This window comes from Prorops nasuta, unplaced genomic scaffold (genome assembly GCF_024137725.1).
Source record: "Prorops nasuta isolate Cenicafe-Biocafe unplaced genomic scaffold, Cenicafe_Pnas_1.2 PNAS00006, whole genome shotgun sequence".
In the NCBI taxonomy this organism is placed as follows: Eukaryota; Metazoa; Arthropoda; class Insecta; order Hymenoptera; family Bethylidae; genus Prorops; species Prorops nasuta.
In genome coordinates this window covers 4,215,594-4,237,614 of record NW_027116803.1, presented here as the reverse complement: position 1 = coordinate 4,237,614, position 22,021 = coordinate 4,215,594, and the positions used below count along the sequence as shown (strand labels likewise).

The 22,021-nt window shown below is 42.5% G+C and overlaps 1 protein-coding gene across 3 annotated transcripts in view; it reads right to left on the bottom strand.

Moving 5' to 3' along the window:
* dpr12 (defective proboscis extension response 12) overlaps window positions 1–22,021 on the bottom strand; it is a 175,993-nt gene that overhangs the window by 27,868 nt on the left and 126,104 nt on the right. The window lies entirely within an intron of this gene.

Below are 22,021 nucleotides of genomic sequence, written 5' to 3'. Positions count from 1 at the left end.
GAGGGGACGGAGGAGAATGCTTACCATCCACGTAAACAAGCTCGTCCGTACCGCTTAGCATAATCCGTTTTGCCGGATTATCCCCTTATTATGTCTTCTGTTACACCACTTAGACCCACCCGACCCGTGCTTACCTTCCGCTCCCCAAGAATCGCTTATTATTCACGGATCTATCGCACCGCCAGACAGAATCACACTCTTACACGTGTAGATCGCCAATCTCCAAACAAACCTTCGCCAATTCAAATCCTCTTCAACGTCATTCTCGAATTTACCTTGACTATGCTACAAAATTATCGACGATTCAATGGATTTTATACAAGTTATTTTTATTTATTTCATCGTCGTCCCTGAAAGATCCTTTTTCAAATACCATTCGAGTTTAATCGTTTCATCGACGAGATGAAATTTTCAAAAATGATGGCTGCTAAGAGCCATGGAAGTTGGTTTGTTATTCACGAATATCCGTTACATTGTTGGATAGAATCAAAATTGTTATACTTAATCGATCGTTACTCCGCAAACAAACCTCCAACAATTGCATTCCTCTTCAAAGTTGTTTTCAGATACCTCGAGACTATCACGCGATTATCAAGGGATTCACTGGTTTATTTACAGGATGAGATTTTTACTCGACTGATCTTCTGCTTTATCCAATTGCTGTTCAAAAGATCGTTAGGAATACCAAAGAGTCTCGCAAGATCACTTATTATTCGCGAATCTGTTGCGCCATTCAACAGGATCAAAATTGTTGTGTTTAATGGATCGCTAATTTGCAAAGAAGCTTCCACTAATGGGAATCCCTTTAAACGTTAATATTAAATAGCTTGACTATTACAAAACTACCAATAGGATTCGACGGTTTATTTACATCGTTAGATTTTTACTCGTACTTGATCCTCTTCTCCGCCTCTTGCTTTGTTTTTTTTTTCTGTTCAAAGAACCGTTTGAAATACCACTCGAGTGTAATGATATTTTCGACGAGACGAAATTCTCGAGAAAGATGACTGCTAAGAGCCACGCAAGATCTTATCGGTGTCGCTTTATCCGTGGATCTTGGATTTCGACGTGAAAATTTCAGCGTGTTTCTGGCGATAGAAGCTTGAGTACGCTTTTAAAGGGGATGTCGTCTCGTTTCGCTAAACGCTGGACTCTTCTGTCGAAAAAGGGTGTCATCGTCAATTTATACCCAGCTCTATAAAGAAGCGGTGGGGGGAGGATTAGCACCACTTGCGCATCAGCAAATAAATCCGTGAAAATTTCACAAAAAAATATTCTGGCCTGGTTGAAATTGAACAGGATAAAAAAAAAGTCTATCGAATTTGTTGTAAAATGCAGATCTGCGGGTTCCTATCAGGTATGGGTGAGTGGTACTATATTATTTTTTTACGAGGATTCCGAGTTTTGGTTAGGATGATAGGAATAAGGTTAAATTGATATTTGCATCGGTTTTGAGGAATCAAGTGTTATCAGGATTTTAGATTTTTTCGTTTTGATTGACGGTTGAATGATGTGGAGGAAGACTAGTGGTGGCGATAGGGTTTCGGGTAGCCTGGCTGGCGTCGACTTACTAATGAGCACCGAACGACATTGGCCAACTTAGCCGGGGGATTAGGTCCTTGCCAGGCCTTGAAGTCGTCTTACGAGACCCTTACGCTTGACTGTAATGCGACGTGATACGTATGTCCCTTTTTGCATCCACACCGCAAGCACCATCCCCTCTTATTCCGCAAGCCACGGCTCCCTTGCGATAACAATGAAAAGCAGACAGGCTTATGCGAAACCCTACCACACGTACCAACACCGAGCACTCCATAACACACGCATTACTCTTACTAGAACAACCGTTCCTGCATCCTATCCACCATTATTCTACCAGCTTCGTCTCCTCTACTCCTCACTACCCCCCCCCCCCCGCGCCCCTTCATACCACACTCCCCCTTCTCCCATTTCCTTCCTTACAGAAACACCATTCGCAATTTCGTTCTCGCTTTAATTAATTTTTCATCCCCTATAGAATTAAAGTTAAACGCCAAAGCTTCCTTCAATTAAACTTTAAAAATTGGATTTTAGCATGTATTTGCAGAATAAATTCATAGAGTGGTTCTCTCAAGTTAATTCATTCCTGCCTCGAGCACAGGGAGTGGAATGAAAAAATCTGGGAAGACGTGTATTCTTATTGTGATAAAATATACACGAGTATTTAGCTAGTGTCAAGGAGTGGCTCGGTGTACTCGCGTTTCAGATGGGTAGGCTGATGTTTAGATGGGGCAACTACTCACGACAATGAAGTCGAAATATAAAAGCTCCTAGTTGTAATGAGCCATTCTAGCTTCCGCGCTCTCTCAGCATCTGGGCTTGAATCTCGATCAAGGGCCGTGGCAATGGTCCCAAGCAAATCTTAAAAATGGACGCTTTCTCTCCTGATAAACCTTTCATAATTTGTCACTCTTACAGACACACCCCCTTTTACCCTCATTTATTCCCAACCAGTTAATTACCATTTTATTAAAAAACTAATGAGTTCCGGTTATGAAGATATCAAACCAACCGAAAGAAATCGGTGAAATTAATGAAACCGGACGAAGATAATATCAAAAGAATCCGTAATTTTTATTATTTTCACGTTTTTCCACTGGTGATGGAAATTAATTGGAATCTATAATTTTCCGTTTCGTTTGATCAATTTTTCACATATTATCCGCAGCTTTGCAGCGTACGAATTCAAAGTGCTTTTCTCGTTAATATTCTTAGCGTTTTCGGGAACGATCGTAAAACTTCTTCCATGAAATGTAATATTATATATATATATATATATATATAGTATATAGTGATCGGATTATGATTGCCCCAGGCTGGTGGACGTGAGCTGTCCGATATAGGCGGATAAAAGGAGAATTGGATTCGCGGAGTCGTTCACTGGCGAATATCCATCGAAATTTTCGCTCCTCTTGAAAATAAATTTCATCCAAACGCAAGTTTTCCCACCTTCCTTAAATTCGACCGGACTGTTCCACCTATCTGATTGAGTATTTCGCAACTTCCTCCGCAAAAATGTCCAGTTTCCTATTAGTGTGTGGACGAATACGTTCCAATATGTACTCTCGAGTCTTTCTCAAGAGAGAAATTAAAGATTGTCAATAAAAACACACCAATTCGTTTTGCTTATTAACATAAAACTCCATGTTTATAATTATACTTGTGGTTCTTCGTTCCTAACTGGCTTCAAATCTTTTCCAGAAACTTTAACTTACATTTTCCACCCTGTTCATCCTTTCTCTACCAGTGGTATATTGAATTTCATCTTTTGTTCTGCAAGCCTTTATCTTTCAACTGTCAACAGTCCTTTCCTTTCGAATTTTTTCACTTTTCTCATAACAGATTCCTCGCTGCCTCTCTTTTTCTTCCTCGATAATTTAGAAGGTTTTTTTTGCGCACAAGAATATCACCGAGTACAAGATTGTTCTCCACTGATTTTCGTGATAGGACTGAAGCAGCTTGATTGAAAGGCGGAAAAGGAGTAAAACAAATAATTGCTGCTGGATTTGAATTTTTGTGTCGCAGTGAATTCTTCATTTTTATCTTGACAATAATGATACGACATTTTGTTAACCGTATAGGTCCCCAATTGCTGTTTGAAATATGGTCGAGTGGCGTGATCCAAAGAAGTACAGGTCAAAGACTCTGAGGACTTTGAAGAGTGCAAATAATTGCCCTGGAATTTTTACTCGCGATGCAATAAATTTCTCATTATTGTCGTAAAATATAATATTATAGCGATTTGCGATATGCTCGAGTGTGGTTCGTAGAGCAAAGCAAGCCAAAGAGTACGAGGATTCAGAATTTGAAGATTGAATATAAGGAATGGAGGAAGAAGCTGTTATTCCAGGCCCAATATCCGAGAGCACTTGCGAGCTAATGCGACTCAACTTGTCGTTACAAGTAGTATACGTGAGTGCGAGTACATAGCAGGGGATAAAAGAATGGCAACGTTCTCTGGGGAGGTGGCATGTTGGGGGTACAAGTCCAGGAATGAGGGCGGATCCAGGAAACGCGTGGGATAATAGGCGTCCAATTTACGGCGAGCTGTTCGTTGAAACGAGGTTTTATAGAGAATAAAGAGAAACGAGAGACAGAGGAGGACTATGAGAAAGGGACTGTGTATGTTTTAAAGAATGGGAGGGAGGGAGAGAGAGAGAGAGAGAGAGTGAGAGAAGGGGGGGGGGGGAGGAGTAGGGGTATGATAGAGTTGCAAAGAGCCGAGGAAACAGAGCTTAGAGCTTATATCATGATAGAACCAACTTCAGCCAATTGTACAGAAAGAGAAAATCACTTTTCTTGAGATTCTTCTAATTTTTTCCTTCGTCTCTCTTCTGTCTTGCGGCTTTTTGCTCTCACTACCGTTTATTAGCCTTCGCTTTTACAAAGCCTGCAAAAAAAGCCTTGACTTTTCCTAGACGGTTTATCATTGGCCGAGCTTGCGGTTTTTCCATGGTGCAACAGGAGACTCTGGCGATGTGCCGGCAAAAAGACAGAATCATCCTCGTGCTCGAGGATGAAAGAAAATCGTGGAATCGGCGTTTTTCGCTTTTCCTTCACGATGCCTCTTGGTGCTCTTCAGGGATCGACCTACCGAGTGTTACCGTTCCTTGAAAAAACTTGTCCGAGAGGGATTCCAGGATTCGCGTTCATTGAAGAAAATCGTCGAAGAAGTTGCCGGGTTTTCCTCCTCGTGGCGTGAAAATCGCTGAAATTATTTTTCCACGATCTTTTGATTGGCTCGCAGGAATAAGGCTTGCGAGAGGTCTTTGAAAAATGGACTCGGCTGCTGCGCTGGAGGATTTTTCGGAGTAGCTGTTGCAGTGCAGGGGGAAGGCTCTGATATCGAGGGCTGTGGCTGGGGTATGGGTGCGCTCGTGGGAGCTTGGCTGTATTAGAAAAGTGGAAAAGCAAAAGAAAGATGGGGAAAAGTGACTGCACTCCGCGAGAGCTACTTGCAGTTTAACGACTATCCACTCGAATCCTGCAGTACAGTATCCGCCGCCGACTTTTAAGCTAAAAGAATGAGTTTCAGCTGGCGTAGCGTGCCTATGCAAGTTTCAAGCGATGCAACCTTGCCTAACCCTTCTTTGGTGTTTCACCTGCCGCACATATATGTACCTCGCTGTACATGTATATATCTACACCTTTTTCTCCATGATTCCAAATAGGCAAAGCTCGCTTCGCTCCCATTACAGCTTCCTCCACCGGACTAAATTTTAGACAATCCAATGTTTTATTAAACGAACACTCTAGAAAAAGATCCAGAATTCGGACTAGCGATTTCACCTGCTTACTTATTAACCGCTGCTAAAAGCATTTTCCGAAGAACCGATAAACATCTGACCAATGAGAACGAAATAATACACGAGGGACACGAGCAATTCTATTATATGGTATAGAAGTTTGAGAATTCGATATCGAAAGCAATATATATATAGTGGGCGTAATAAAACAGCAGTACTGATAAATCCCTACTATAGTATAAGTTGGATGGAACAGTTGAATTATGTAGAGGAGGAAGATAGGCAAATTCTTTTCTCCCCATCTCTCTCTCTCTCTCCCCCCCCCCCTCTCCTTCCCCTCCCTCTTTAACAGGGCTTCCCACTCACGTAAATGTTTGATAAGAATCTCGCTATATAGATAAGACTGGCGTATCTCTGGGTGTTGGAAAGTTTCTCCCAGCATTTAATTATAATTGTTGGAGTGGGAAAAGGCGGAAATCGCTGAGGTATTAAGGCCTCGTTGCAAGGATTGTTATACCTGCAAGGGCTTGTTTGAGCGTTCGTCTGGAGGGGGCGAGGGGGTGGTGGATGGAGACAAAGGGTAAATCGGGCCTTTTCATCGTAGCGGGACGACGACGATTATGCATGAATTTAATGGATCGTGCGGAGCATATCCAGGCACGCTTGCGAGCAAAGACAGCTGGTGCGACGTATTGGCACTCCGAGCAGGTTGCAGCTCGGTTATGGTGGCTTCGTCGATGAAGCTAAAGGAGTGTGGGAGGTGGGGGGAGGAGGCACGGGGGTGGTTCGCGATGTCGACATTTGCCGTTACGAGGACCTTAGTAAGCTTGAGCGAGCCGACTACTCATCAAAGGGTATCTATATTAATGAGATGGCATGCTGCTGTGCCGACCACCCTTATTACACGTACCAGTGGATGATTTTCGGAGCTCTCGCACAACGGAGGGACGTACTTGCCGGTTTTATCAAAATTCATGAACTCCTCGATAAGAGCCTCTTGGCCTCTTACTATTCTACCTCCCCCCCCCCCCCCCCACTCTCTCTCTCTCTCTTTCTCGCGAGCGCGTTCCCTCTACAATACCCTCTCTCGTTGCCCACCCCTTTTCTTCATTCTCCCCCTCCCCCCCTCTCCCCTCTACCCCTACCTCATCCAACCCTGAAAAATGTATGAATAATCGTGCCGTATCTTCGCCCTGTATATTCGCTGCTCGACATTCTCATACCCCCTCAATTCCTCCAGCTAGGATTTTCATTTTCCACGGAAGCATCCTTTAATCAAGATTAACCGAAATCGGACGATCTTAAGAAAAAAAATCTCTCGAGATTTCTGCCTGTCGAGGTACTTGCATAATTTTACGCGATAAATTTTTTGTTTCAAGAGGATACGCGAACGTTGCGAGGAGTAGGGGTGGATAAGGGAATCGTGCGGATATTTCGCACGTCCTGTACGGTTCGATGATTTCAATGAGCGAGTCGTAAAAAGTTATGATGCTTTTTTATGGATTCGTCGCGTGTCCATCAAGCACTCGTATTTTCTTTTTGCGAGGGTTCGAATGGTAGAAGTCGCTGAATCGACGGTCGATCGAGGCGATACAGGGTGGGGGGGGGGGGGGGTGGATGGTATATAGGAGGGAAAGAGAAAGGGGAGAGGGACAGAGAGAAAGAGAAAAGTTGCTGCTTTCATAAAACAAAGCGTTTTTCTTCGGTTCGCGCGCGTTTGCGAGCTACCCTTTTTCGTCTCATCCCATTCCCAATACAAACCGATCGCGAGCTAGCCATTCTCTCGCTCTCTCATGTATTTTCAGGTCGCCTTGGACTCTCTTGAAAACGGCCAGCCGATTGTTGAATCTCGTTGCGCATTGTACAAGCTGGCAGATTGTCGCGGGGAAAAACAAGGATAAAATGGCTCTGCCAACACTGGGGAGCGATAAAAGGAAGAGGATGGCGGGCGAGGACGGGGGTGAAGTGAAAAACGATCGACATACAGGGACATCTTCACGTGGAAATACTCTCTTCTCAAGTTTTCTCTCTCCCTCCGACCCCTATTCCCATCCCCTCCCTCTCGTCTCTCCACCCCACTCGCAAAGATTCCAGAATTTCTACCGTGGAATTTAACGATCTAATAATATTCTCCGTTTCGAAAGTCCTACGAGCAGTTCGCCTAATTATAACGATATTACGAGAAATTCGCCAGTACCCCCGATTCATTCGCCAAGTTTCCTTTCCTTAAACTAGCAATTAAATGAGCCCCGTAGCTTTTGCTTTTCAAATTATTTTCCACCCTTCCCCTGAAATTCCCTTACTATATCCTCGCGCGTTCGTTCCTATCGCAGATTACATGCGTCTAAAAGTAATTCAACGGGGAATGAAGGATATCACGAATTTGCCTCTTAATTTGATTTATACCTCGAGTGCTGTGCTCGCTCAATTTTCTCTTCCTGAAAAGGATCTTGAGTGTATGGGAAGAACAATGGAGGTACACTGTGGAGTTTATCAAGGATCTCGAGATAATTCGATCGATAGAAATTTTGTGCAATTGGTCAGAGAGAATGTGGGACCAATCGGTATTATTCAATGGGGAAATTTGCGGTGAAAGAAATCCATTCGCCTCCATTTACTTAAAAGGAAGTCGTGAGGACGAGGAACGAAGTGTCGGCCAGCAGTTTGAGCTTATCCCGAAGAAAGCGAAGGATTTCTGTGGGACCCGCTGGCAGGATAACAACAAGGACAGAGACCACCCTCCTCCCCCTGCACCATTCCCCTCTCCTTTAACCATTCGCTTTTCTCGATCCCTCTTTCTCTTTCACACCCTCGCTGCAAACCCACCCACCCCTTTTGCTCTCAGTCAAGGTAGTCGGGGCTTCGAGGCGGTTCCCAACGTAACGTTTTCACCCCCTACCCACGTTTGCCACCCGTTCCCACCCCCAGCACCGTTGAGAGAAATCGATTTTATCAGCGCCCCGGGGAGACGTCGCCACTGTCACGAAAAAATAAAAACAACTGCAAGAACTCGAAGAACACCGGGCTGGAGAACTAGCTGGAAATGCGAGAAAGGGGTGAGTTGGCTGAAACAGGACGTACCTTGGCCAGCCAAGGATAAAACCTGGATTGAAAGGACTTATCCAGTTACTTCCTGCACTCGCGTACCCTTTTGCCCGGCACCGGATATTACTGCCGACTATATTTAATCCTCTGATAAAATTATCTGCTTTCTTATATAGTCGCCTTCTTTTAACTCCTCCCCCCCCCCCCCCTCACCCTTACCCCTTTACCACCACCCGAGAAACAACGGTACTCTCAAATCCTTCCGGCGAAACAGTCTCCTACCCCTAATTTATCGTCTCTTTCAAAATACGTATAGAAAAGTTTTTCTCCAGTTGCACGCGAGGGGGTGGCGACGTGGAGGGGGTGAAATTCAACAAGCTTGACTCGCGTAATTAAAAGAGAAAAAATTGCGCAAGTTGCATCCCGATAAAATTTAACGAGGGAGCGTATTACTCAAGGTTTCTTCATTCACCCGAAAAGTTTGCTTTAATCTTTTTTTGATCAACAGTACCATCGTTATTTCAAAACACAATTCTAAACTCTCGGCAGCAAAAAAAACTACAGGGCGAAGCTTCGAGTGCTTTAATTTCATTGGTATAGCTACTATATCCTTTCTTATACGGCGGAGCTTAAATATTAACGGAAAGTAATTAACGCGGTGTTATCAATTCAATTGCATATATTAAACGCTCAGCTTTTGCAGCGGAGAGAATAATTTTCCAAGTTTTGAAACAATCGAGTCAGCATTAATCGCACGAGAGATACGCCAAATCAGCGTGGCGCGTAATTTCGATGGGGATGATTCTCTCGTACTTTGATTTTACGTTCAAGGTCGTAATTGTTATGTCACGGGGGTATAGGAGGGGGGTGGGGAGAGGCAACTCAATTCGTTGGCCTAAATTTCACCGTGGAAATAATTGAGAGAGAAAATTAGGGGGTAGGAAAAGAAGTCAATGATCCTCGGTGAAAGATTCACTCAGGCCCTGATTGTTTATTTTGTTTTCTTTCAGCCCCTGGACCGTCGCGTTCTCTCTCTTTCTCTCTCTCAAAGCAACGCCCGTGAATTTATACGAAAAATTTCGTTTATAGATCCGCCGGGAGGACGCGGAAATGGAGGAACTTTTATCTGCCTCGCAGGGAGCAATCGTAAGAGAAACAACTGCAAGAACTCGGGACTCAAGGACCGGCAAAGAAGGAAAGAGTGGCTAAGGCTGGAAAGGGCTTCGACCTGGATAGCACCGGGATTGTACGGGAGCATTCGGAAGCACGCACACGGACACGCCATCAGACCTCCAAGCACACGGACACCGATGAGAAAGACACTCACACGAGCAAACTCACAGGGATGGAAAGCCACGAGAGGGTACAAGCACACTTTCAAGAATACACCTTGAGTACGCGAGGGACAGACGGGGTAAACCGTGCAAATACGAATACGGGTAAACGAAATACACGCATGTATAGGCACTCCACACATACGATACCCTATAGGGTTAATCGTACACGTATAAAGACGAGTGTATATATATATATATATATATGTATATATAAATACGGTTAAAGGGAAACAGCCGCGTTTCGGAGTAGACCCATACAAGTTTAATCGGACACGGTATATATACACGAGGAAAGTCTCACACACACACACACACACACACCTATATACGACACAAGGGTGGTCCTTGGTGGAGAAAACGAAACCCGTTTACTTGTGGAGGAATCTGGGCCGGCTGCACGAATACAAATACATTGATAGATCGGAAGAGGGTACAGGAAAACACGTACAATATCACCAACTCCACTGAAAACCCGATTGTCGTCCTTAGAGTGATATCTTTTATTAGGATATTTGTCAAGTAACATTTTTCCACTTGCCAAAGTGCTTCCTTCCTTATCAGATATACCGTGCTGTATACCTGTTGACGATAATCCTCCACCTAATCGTTCTGTTCCATATCCAACCTGATTCGATATATAAACTTTTACAATCTTCGTTGTTGCATGTAACGTACGGTTTGTCAGAACCAATGACGTCACTGTAGCTCGAGAATACAAGCAGCTGAAGGAGGACCGTGAAATTGTGTATTATTGTTTAATTTATATTTTTCATTTTCACGGGTGACAAGAGATAGATGTTTCTATGTTAATGAATTCCTTAATACGTTACCTCGTTACGTGTATAAAGTTTGTGTACGTACACACACAGATGCAGTATGTATTAAGTGGAAGATACACGGTCGAGTCTCTCTCTCTCTCTCTCTGGCGTATTGTGGAGTTAGGAGGAGTGTCACGAAAATTGACATTGCTATCTATCGACTTCAATCCGAGTTCCTGTACGCTTCTCCGATTTCTCCTTCTGCGGATTCAGTCTTCTCAAATTCTCGGCACAGTTTCCTTCCAGACCTTTGTCATCAAATTACGACTACTACTCATGATAATGGGAGACTCCATTACAGGTTTCCGCGCTGACCTGAATATAGAGCCACAGTAATAAGTTCGCAGAGATTCAATTAGTACTACGAGCATTCACTGTACGTGTCAAATTTCTACTAACCAGTACTGTTTGCCTCATCCGTGCCATTCATTACATTTTTCCCCCATTCACAAGCCATTCTCATCCAGCTCTCCACTCGCCATTTCTCCATCATTCATATTCATTCGACCCCCCCCCCCCCCTCCCCCACCCTCTTCCCTCGACAAGCGCACACAGGCACATTTCCTGCTAAATATTTGACGTCTCTCTCTCTCTCCCCCTCGTATCCTTGACGTACTAAATTATTTTTGCACTTCCGAAAACCTGTGCATTTCTTTTTAATCAATTTCATTTTTTTCAAGTATATTTAGCGTCTGTTAAATTTATTTTTGTCGGAATAAAGCGCTCCGCATAACCGAAACTGCCTTTGTTTTTCATACAACGCAGAGTTTGTTTATACAATGTTTAATATGTTGTATAGTTATTACCGTTGCGGAAGATAAATAACGAAAAATCGTGTAATTGGAAAAATAATAATAGCGAAAGGAAACAACAAAAGTTGGAGTGGGGTAACGCTTGGAGAATGGATCTAGCCAGTAGAAAGGTCCTGTCAGATTTGTGGAAATCTTTTAAATGCGATTTGTCGACAAAGTTCCAGTAGGAAAGTTATAGTAATAATGTTCTGTTTAATCAAACTGGTATATAGGAGTGAAAACAAATATTTAGATTGGCCGAACAATGTTGTAATCAGCAACTTTGAATCCATTAACGCTGGATCCACGAAAGCAAGCCAATGGTCAGAGAAAATATTTATTCAATGATTATAAGACGATCGATAAATGTATTTTCTAAGTAGCGCAGGCAAAGCACTGCACTCTCTTCTCCCGTCACTTTCATCAATTTCATTCCCTATCCCATACACACTCGCAAATCTTCCCATTCGCAATTACAGCTTCACGGGTTAATCGCATCACGGACTTGGCCGAATAGGGTGTGGATAAATTTCAAGAGAATGGAAGGATGAAAAGGGAGGAAAATCTTTCAAATTCCGTCGATTGATCCTGAATGCGTTAATTTCTGGGAGAAGCGTTGCTGGTAGTAATTTTCATTGGAAGACGCGGAAGCCTCGGTTTACATCTACATCTTCAACGTTGACTGGAGACACGAAGCGATTCTGCCGCTCCGGGCTCAATTTCTCCGATTACCAAACACAAAGTTGTCAGGATTCCCTACCCACCACCCCCTTCCCTACTCCTCATCCCCCTTACACCCTCGAGTCGCAGTTGTCACACTGTCAGAAGTTCAGCGTGGAATCCGCTGGCTCGGATAACAGGGGGGGTAACAATACATATGCCGTATAGAAATACGTGTATAAATTTAGCTACATCCTGGAAACGTATATGCACGCTATGTATATACATATATCTATATATACATACGTGCATAGTACGCACATGAATATTGCATATATACGTGTATATAATATGGAGGGTGGTATCTCACGGGAGTCGGCCCTCGCAACTTCAAAGGACCGGAAAGCAGAGTTGCACACACTCAAATGTATACGTCTCGCTATATTTTACACCCCACTCCACGTCCCCCACCCCCGCTCTGTCTCCTCCTAATTCTCACCTCGTTCTCGCCACCCTCTCCAACCCCTTGACTCTCTGACTTCTCTCACATTTATTTTCAACAGCTGCGATTCCATTTACCCAAAGTTTCGTCCATCTAATTCATTTAAGCCCTCTGGCCAATTTCTAGGATTTCACGTTGCATTATTGTTTTCGTGTCAGAAGTATCGATTTTATTGGTCGATTCTGTCAATCGACTTCTTCGAGCAGAGGTCTTTGTGGTCCCGTCGGAGAGACCGGATTTTGCCACGCGTTGAGAATCCTCGAATCTCTCGTTTCTTTCTCGAGTAGTAAATCCTGGAGAGTCCTGTTGCACTTAGGACTCTCGACTGCTTCTCGGCGAGTTTCCACGTACACGAGTAATCAGTTGGTTGGTGCACGTATATACCGAGACGTTCGGGCACACCTAGTGGATGTACGCGGTAGGTTGCGAGTGGGTGTGAGAGAGAGAGAGAGAGAGAGAGAGATGTGGAGGAGGAGGGAGGGTGGAGTGGTAAATATTTCCATGTCCCTTTTGGAGGATCTCGCACGTGTCTGTGGCAACGATGAAAGTTCTGTCTGTGCCCGTAAACCAAGGCAGGAAAGGTGGGAAGGGGGTGACGTAGCTGGCAGAGAACCACATTTGGCCCGTTGTTCGCCGAGGCTCCAGAAAGGGCGGGCGCCCTCGTTAAGCTCGGCCGCGCTAAATCATGTAAATTCAAACGCAACCGCGGCCGAGAATAATTCGACAGAGCGACGTCTGTTTGCCCCTGGCCCACCGATTGCACGTAAATCCCAATTAGAATACTGCTTTTGCCTATGCTACGTACAATCCCCTATTTCTCCTTCTCAACCCCCCCCCCCTTCACTCCTTGCGCTCTACCTCTTGCGAGCCCCTTTCACGCATCCAACCAAAAATATACAACCATCGTCCCTCCGTATTGCGTCTCACACGAAACCATCCCCTAAAATGTATAATTTGTCTGAATATTTACCCTGGCGAGTACTACGAGCGAAGATGACGATCTTTGCCAAAAATCCTCCAGCAGCCTTTAATCCTTCGTTTTGAAATTTACAAATTAAGCGTGGAATTCGCCCGAGTGCCTCGGTGACTGTCTCTTTGATGCAGTGTAATAAAATAAATGGCAAGGTAACGTTATGACTAGGTTAGAACGTCGTTTGTGCCATTTTCCGTCTGTCCAGAAGAATTCTCTTGACGCATTTAATTCGTCACTGTCTGTTCGGAGTAATTGGGCGCTTTCTCTCGCGTAATCCTTGCCAACGGAACAATAGCCAGCCTGTGGGGAGAAACTAATGTCCGTCGACGATAAACAGACCAAGGTATTTCGTTTGCTCGTAACGAAATTAGCGGCTGTACGTTCTGTCGCCGTATCAGACATGGCGCCCGTAAAACAATAATTCCCCCTCTGTCTCCTCCCTACGAAGCATAGTTAAAGCGCGCTTAAATTTCATCCCCTACCACCAATCGTCCTGCGTCATCTTGACCCTTATACCCTGAAGCTCCTAAATCCAAATTAATATCGCCTCTTTCTCTGGGTGAAAAAAAAACTCATAAATAAATTTACGATCCATGATCAAATTAATTAATTAGTTTAATTGAACGAATAATGCGCTGTAACTAGCTAATTTGCACAACTTTGAGAGGGAAGGAGACTTTAGTGTGGAAAATCAATGAACGAATTAGTTCATTTGTACGATTAATTATATTTAATAGTCGATGAAATAAATTCGCAAAAGATAGTTGGAAAAGTTGGTCGAGTCGAGTTAAAAACTTAATTTAGCATCAAGTTTTAGCGAGGAGCGACGAGAATTTAGTTCGAAGCGCGATTGGTGCGATTTGCACAGTTTTCGAAGGGAAAACTATTAAAATGTGTCAGACGGTTAAATTATAAGTGGATTTTCCAGTGTGGAGATAAATAAGCCGTTTCGCGATTGGAGCGAGAGGAACATATATATTCGTTGTGCATTATTTTTCGAGCATATGGGGCAAATCGAATCTTGAGACAGTGGGCAGGAGGACGGGTTGATAATTTAGGGTATAGCGTGACGCTGCCCGTAGCTGTACGGTGTCGGTCGAATTAATTATTCCGCGAATTATTCCCATGCCAAGATCCGACGAGAATAATAGCGCGACGTAACGAGGCAGCAATTGAAAAGTTTAAATTGGCATCGAGCATGAGAGATTGTCGTGTGGCCAGCCTGTAATTTCAAGTTCGTTCCCTTGCTACACATTCTCTCTCGCTCTCTCCCTCTCTTAAACATCTCTTCGTTTCTCCACCCTCTCTCTCTCTCTCTCTTTGTCTCTTTCTTTCCCCCTCCCTCCTTCTAACTCCTTTTACTTCCCTTGACGTCCTCCTACCAAGTCGAATCAGCCATTTTAACTAGAATGCGAGCCACATCCGGATTCCCTATTAGACTGACGGAATTCTCTTCCACCGACCTACGCTAAATTAACAACCAGCACCAACCATTTCAATCCTCTTGCTTTTTCCTCCCCGATTTCGGTCACCGAATAAACATTGATATTTATTTTAACCGATTGAAACTTTCAATATATACCATATATATTCTCTCCCGTTCCTCCTCTACCCTCGTTCTATCTCTTTTTTTCTCTCAACAATTAAATACGTCCAATCAGAAGGCCTCTTATTTTTGTCCCTCTTACCAAACTATTCTCATTTTCCCACGATCGAGCGACGGTAGAATTAACTTCCGATTGTCTCTTTTATCAGGTTGAAATTTTGCATTTGGTTAATGTTAATAGATCCTCTTGCCACACTCTGACGTCGCGGTTATTTCAATTTCAAGCATAAATTAGAATTCCTTTTATTCGAGCAGTCCAAACTTGCTATGTGAGTGGTGGGAAAAAGTTTGAAAATTTTTTTCCAGTATTCCGTCCAATGGACGAATGGAATATTATTAATTCGCTGAAGGGGGAGAGAGAGCCGGTGGAGCACAGGAGTGGAGGAGGCCACTTGCAAAAGGTCCGCAAACTCTGGGGAAATTGCTTTCCTCCCCTCACTTAACTCAATTATTCGTTACTTTCGCCCCGTTAAAGCGCGTATCGCGAAAGTTACCATCCCCCGAAAGGCAAAAGGCACTGCTGGAACGCGTTATCGTCCTATAATCCTTAACTTCGAACGGCTATCGAGCTAAATTCTCCTTTCCTTGGACGTTTTGCTTTCTACAATTTTCCCTTTACCCCTCCTACCCCCCTCCTACCTCCCCACCTTCCCTCATTACTATTCCTAAGTATCATTGTATTTCTCGATCCCCTAACTCCCCCCCCCCCCCCCCCGCCCACTCTATTTACTTTAACAATTCTCACTCTGCACTTTCATTCGTCCCCTTATTTACTTATCGCCCACTCTAAGTATTTTCACTTTACATAACTGATTATTCCTTAAACCTACAGGACTCAGTTGTTTCATTCGTTCGATTTTCATAAACTCTACGGATAATGAGAAATAAAAAAGAAAGTAGTATACTCGATATCCTATATCATATATATGCAATACTTATACCCTCTACGTGCTCTTTTATTTATAGGCTACGAACGATTAAAGAGCGACTGTAATAATAAATTGAAACATCATTCTCGCAAGATATCATGTAGGTTAATCCGAAGCCTGTCCTATTTAAGTTACTTCTATATTTACCGTGGTTTAATTGCGAAGAGCTTCTCCGATTTTCGTACTACGTATCTGAGATTACGTATCTTATTTCCGTTAACTGTACCAGAACCCCTATCAGTGCTAAGTATCTTACGACGTGATACAGCTTATGCGAAATTCACGTGCACTGCTTAATTTCATCCTGCAATAATGATTCATCCACCTGCAGAATTAAACGTGAATTAATATTACACCGTTATATTTAGTATTAATCGCTCGTCCAATGAAACTCCTCGTCCAGAAAAATCGTGTATAGCAGGAGAGAATTTTTATCATTGATTAATATCGCGATGAACGAAACGTTCAAAGCAAATTCAGAGAGCGAAAGCTTGAAAATGTTGGGGGAACATGTTGATTTTATAACGCTAAGGATTTTCATATTAGACTTCCCTTTGTACTTTTGAATATCTGCCGACAATAACATGCGGATCACGTAATCTTTCGTTCTCCCGCATAAGCGGAAGAGTTCTCTAATAAAATGCAAGTGGAGGGAGAGCACGTTGACATAACTTCAAATTTAACGGAAGGAATATGCGGCTTTATGAGGATCTCGGACAAGAATGCGATGACTCGTCTCTGAAATTTCACGATAAGTGAATCCGTGTTACGTAATATTCCAGTGGTATAAAATTAAATGTTTTTTTTACGGTAGACGAGTCGATTAAAAGTATAATCTCTCCGGGAGAGAGGGAGGGGGGAGATCAGTGAAAATTCCTATGATAGGTTTTTCATGGTAGTAGTGGTTTATTACAGTAGTGCTTGATCAATACCACTGGCAATTGAGCGGAGGAAGAAAATTTGTGCCGGAAGTCTCCATTATTTTGAAAATAGGTTGAAACGATCGTTGATGAACTTTCCTACAATGGCGAATGGTATTTCATTGTATATTTGGCGCGACTAGCGACGTGTTCCAGGGCAAATACGATTCAAAACTGCTGATTATGTGCGCGATAGAATTCAAAACAAACTGCCCGGAAGAATTTGCCAGAATTTCGATTTTATTACGGGGTGTTTGAACCCGGCCGAAAGTGTACGCAGATGCGAACGATTAAACTGAAAGCATCATCAGCTCTTTACAGTACAAATGTAATATACCAACAGGAATAATCACGAACAAACACCATGCAGTATACCTGTCGCGAGCCACTCTCGATTGAAACTTCAGAAAACTCATCAAAAACTCTTGCACGGAATTATTACTATAAACAACGAATGATCAACGTAAATCACGTAAGTTCTGCAAATACATCACTAAAACTCTTCGGATTACGCAAATGAATCATACAAGTTATTTAACTTTATTTAGCTCCGTCTCTCTCTCTCTCTCTCTCTCTTTCTATTATCTTGTCCTCATTGTTTTCACTATACCTAAAATTCTATAACAGTCCAATTGTGGTCGCGATCCTTTTTTCTCGGCCACTCGAAACTGCAGATTGGAAAAAGGGATGGAGATTTTGTGGTCCGTGAAGAGTCGTCAAGATTTAATGGATATGGTTGTTTATCTCGTTGGATGATTGAGATACTGGGCTCCGTAAAAGATACGTTTGCGTGAACGCGGTGAAAGAGAGAAAGAGAGTAAGTTTCATCAGTTTCCGGAAGTTCAACCTCTTTGTCGAAAAATACTTTGCTAGAGTCCCGCCAGGATGTCCGGCTCACTGTTTTGTTCGTTCGAAATTCTGCACAGTTACTATCTTCACAATTATACGACACATTTACAAATACTATAATGTAGTATACGCGCAATATCTTCAAAAGCAAAACTGCCTCAAGCTCGGCCAATTTTCCACCGGCCAAAATTTACAAGGATGTTATAAATGCAACCGTGAAATTTCATAGAATGGGTAGTAAACTTGAATAATTCTGTAGGGTATAAATTGTTTAATTGTTTAATAATTTTTGGTCGTAGCGCCCGAATTGCAATGGGAATTAAACCGTGAAGAAACTTTATCAGGTGTGGCTCAATGAGGTTTATTAAAATTCAAGACGCAAATTGGTGAACGATTCAATGTCATTGTGTGTGATTCCCCCCCCCCCCCCCTCTCTTTCGACCCAGCAACCAAGATGTTTAACCTACATGGCCTACAAGATTCTCCTATTTTTCTTCGATTTTTTTTAAATTTATCATTGAACAGAAAGATGTCTATATATAATTCACCATGAGCAATAACTTGCAGGTTTGACCCTAAGTAAAACCTGAACACTTTAAATCACTCCTTTCGCCTTATTTAAGCAATTCTTCCTATCCTATAATTTTTACTCTTCAAGGATCACAAAGGATCCTTCTCTCGTATTCAAGCGAATAAAATAGACATTTCGTAGGTTGAAATCAGAAAGAGCCTTTCTTCCCTTATCACACGATTAAATTTTTTAAACTCTCCCTCTGCTCCGTTTAAAATAACATCCGCTAGGCTTTTGTTAACAACTAATAAAGGCTACAAACCTTGAAATTCTCTCATTTTTGTAAAACCTTTTCTCTAGTATTTGTCATAACTAACGCGGTAGCAAACCGTACATTTGAAAGTTTATTTAGGTTTTTAATGAAATTAATGAAACTTACAGCGTATTAGAATCCTTGAGAGTGCTCCCTTTGACCGCTGCAAGCACAGGACACACCATCAACACAACAAACGCGTTTACCACTGGGTAACGTTCGCTATAGTATTTCACTTATTACACGAATTCTTAAGAAAGATAAAAGCCTTCACTTTCACCACACAGTGCACTTCAATATTCTATTGTATTGCAAAAGATTTTTTAATTATAAACTGAGGGAAGCACAAATCCACAACACCAACACACCACGCGCACTAGGCACTGACGTTTTTCACGAATGTTTAACTTATGTCGGTGTATTTTGGGAGATTTTTTGATTTAAAATGAAGAGAAGCGCGAATTTTGGCAAAGCTATTGAAGAAAAGCGACGAAAGTGTAGCGGGGCGCGCGAAAAGTGAGAAAAAGTCCGATTGGCCTCGGTCGAGTTCCGTTTTCGCATTTGCCCGAGCAGGTTCTCTCCTGATATCCCTCCGCCATGTTTGTTTTTCTTTTTCGAATCCGCCGTTGCGACAGTTTTTCGAATTTTTCAACCGCGCGACCGAGGCTGACCGAACTTTTTCTCACTTTTCGCGCGCCCCGATGCACTTTCGTTGCTTTTCTTCATTAACTTCGCCAAAATTCGCGCTTCTCTCCATTTTAAATCGAAAAATCTCCCAAAATACACCGAAATAAGCTAAAAATTCGTAAAAAACGTCAGTGCCCGATGCGCGTGGTGCGTTTGTGCTGTGGATTCGTGCTTCTCTTAATTTTTAATTAAAAAATCTTTCGAAATACAGTAGAATATTCAAGTGCGGTGAAAGTGAAAGTGAAGACTTTTATCTTCGTAAGAATTCGTGTAATCGGTGAAATACTAGCGAATGTTATATACCAGTGGAAAACGCGTTGGTTGTGTTTATGGTATGTCCTGTGCTTGCAGCGGTCAAAGGGAGCAGTCTCAAGGATTCTAATACGCTGTAAGTTTCATTAATTTTCTTATAAAACTATAAATAAAGTAACAAATTAACTATATTTTTGCACCGGTGCGTCTGACCAAATTCTTCACTTTCTACTTCCAAATGAAATTCTTGCGTGTTTTTACACGAAACTGTAATAATACCGGCAGGATCAGATTATTATTGATTTAGTGGCTTGTATTTCGAAGCGTGACAGGAGCTTTAGTATAGCAGAATTTCTATCGGCTTCTAAATCACGTGTTTTCTCCGAAAATTCTCCTGCTATTGCTGGGAACTATGCGAATAGCCAGGCTGGCTGCTTTTTAACGGGGTCAACCACTGCATTCCGTTGTATAATAAACGGATGCAGAAATATCTGTGTATTATCGATTTTGGGCCTACGCGTCGCACCGTACCACATTATAACCTCCATGAAAACGTCATAAACTCACTCTTTATGCCCTTTATAATTCTAAATACACAATTGCTCAGCCACAAACGCTTCCCAATACCCTTTTCCATCGATCCAATCCACCACCCTCGTTTGCTTAACCACCCCTAAAACCTGCAATACTCGTCATATATTTCACGTAATTTATAGATGATCGTAAAATCCTAAGGAAATTCTTTTTTTTTATTTTTACTTTTATTTTTATGTATGTTATTTGCCATTTTTAAGCAGTTTGCAGGAAAGGGTGGAAGTTGGTTTATTGTTTGATTTTTTGGTGAAACGGGAAGGTCGGTGGTGTCATTGGGGTGAGATGATTCGAGGGAGCTGGTAATTTGTAAAAGTTTGGTAGATTTGGTATAGAGGCTGGAGGGCATTTGCGATATCATAAAGGAGATACGGTTAATAGAAAGCTTGGCGAGCTCCGCCTTATCGAATGCTCCGACGTGTCGAGGAGCTCCGCAAACTGCGGAAAGCCGCAGATACTTGCAGGGAAACTGGATCGTTTACGTTAGGTGGAACGGTGAGAGCCTTCGGCACCCAAAGATAAGTTGGCTTGCGTCTGTTTCCACTGGGAAGCTTCTGTTTCTCTGCATGAACCAGACCAGTCGACTAGCCTCGTTAGTCTCTCCACAAAGATCTTCCTCTCATCCCTACTATATATATATATATATATATATATACGTTATCTCTCGTCGTATCCCTATTTTCTCCATAAATAATTCCTTAAAATTTGTCCCTCCTTAAAATTTCAAACTCCCCTCGCTCCCCCTCATCCACGACTTTGACACTCCCGCAAACGTACCCATCGATCATAATAACCGACGATTGTCAGAGCACAGCTCGAGAATTAACCACCAGTGAAAGTTTTCTCAAGTTCACCGGAAAAAGTTGCGTCAAGTGTCGTGCTTGTCCACAAATTAACATAAGGATCGAGTCACCTGCTTCTTCCTGAAACTCGTTGAAACGCAACTTTCGTAGGTCAGATACTGTCGGAAGGTTTCTGTTCTGACTTACCGATTTCACGAAAGTGCCTTTTCCACTACTTTTCCCAATATACCGGACCAAAAACGAAACTTTTCCATTTATTAGTTCACTCAAAGAAATCGTCTACCGGAAACTTTAACGAGGCGCGACCAGAACATCCCCTTTCCTCGGCACGCTTACTCAAACTATTCTTTCGCGAATCTCATAAACTGTTGGAGAAAGGATAAAAAGAAACTTTTCGGTTGAGGAAAAACAAACAAAATTCTGTACGATAGGAGTTGTAGATAAATGAATTATCGAGTTTAACAAAATTGAACGAATTCTCACTTCGGATTGTACACGCTATATATCGAATGAATTCCTGGAACTGCGTTAAGTGGTAGATGCCGAGTATTAATCGTCCATAGGCTTTGGCCTTTTCCTTTCATTAGGGAAAACTGCGATTCCTCTTTAGCATGATTGATGCAACAATCGAACTGATTGGAAAGAGTCATTAAACAGGGATGAAGCGTTTTCATTTCGACTCATTTCCGTGTATTTCTTAGAGTAGCTTGTCCTTTAAGCTCGCGAGATTGCACGAAGAACGAATATTTTATGCAAAAAGAAACTCAATCATTTTCAAGCATGACTAAACTAGCGGAAGTATATTCCTTTGGCTATCCTTGAAAGAGCTGCATTTTGCATTAAGCATCGGCGTAGCGCATTTTTGATGAATTGTATCAAATGCACCGGACTGTTATATCCAGGGAAAATATTTCTCGCCAATAAGAGTGGTGGAGGGTATTTTTTTTATCTTTCAATCTCCTCGTTTTGCATCGTTATCGAGAAAATCCTGGGCGTGAGATATAACGACGTCTCTCTGCCACCCTGCGCACCACCCAGGTTATCTCCACCCTTATATCCAACCCCCACCAAACGACCCCATCACCTATATTTTCGAGATCCGCAACGTAAGCGTTTAATTAATTTCCTAATGAGGCCAGTGACATTAAT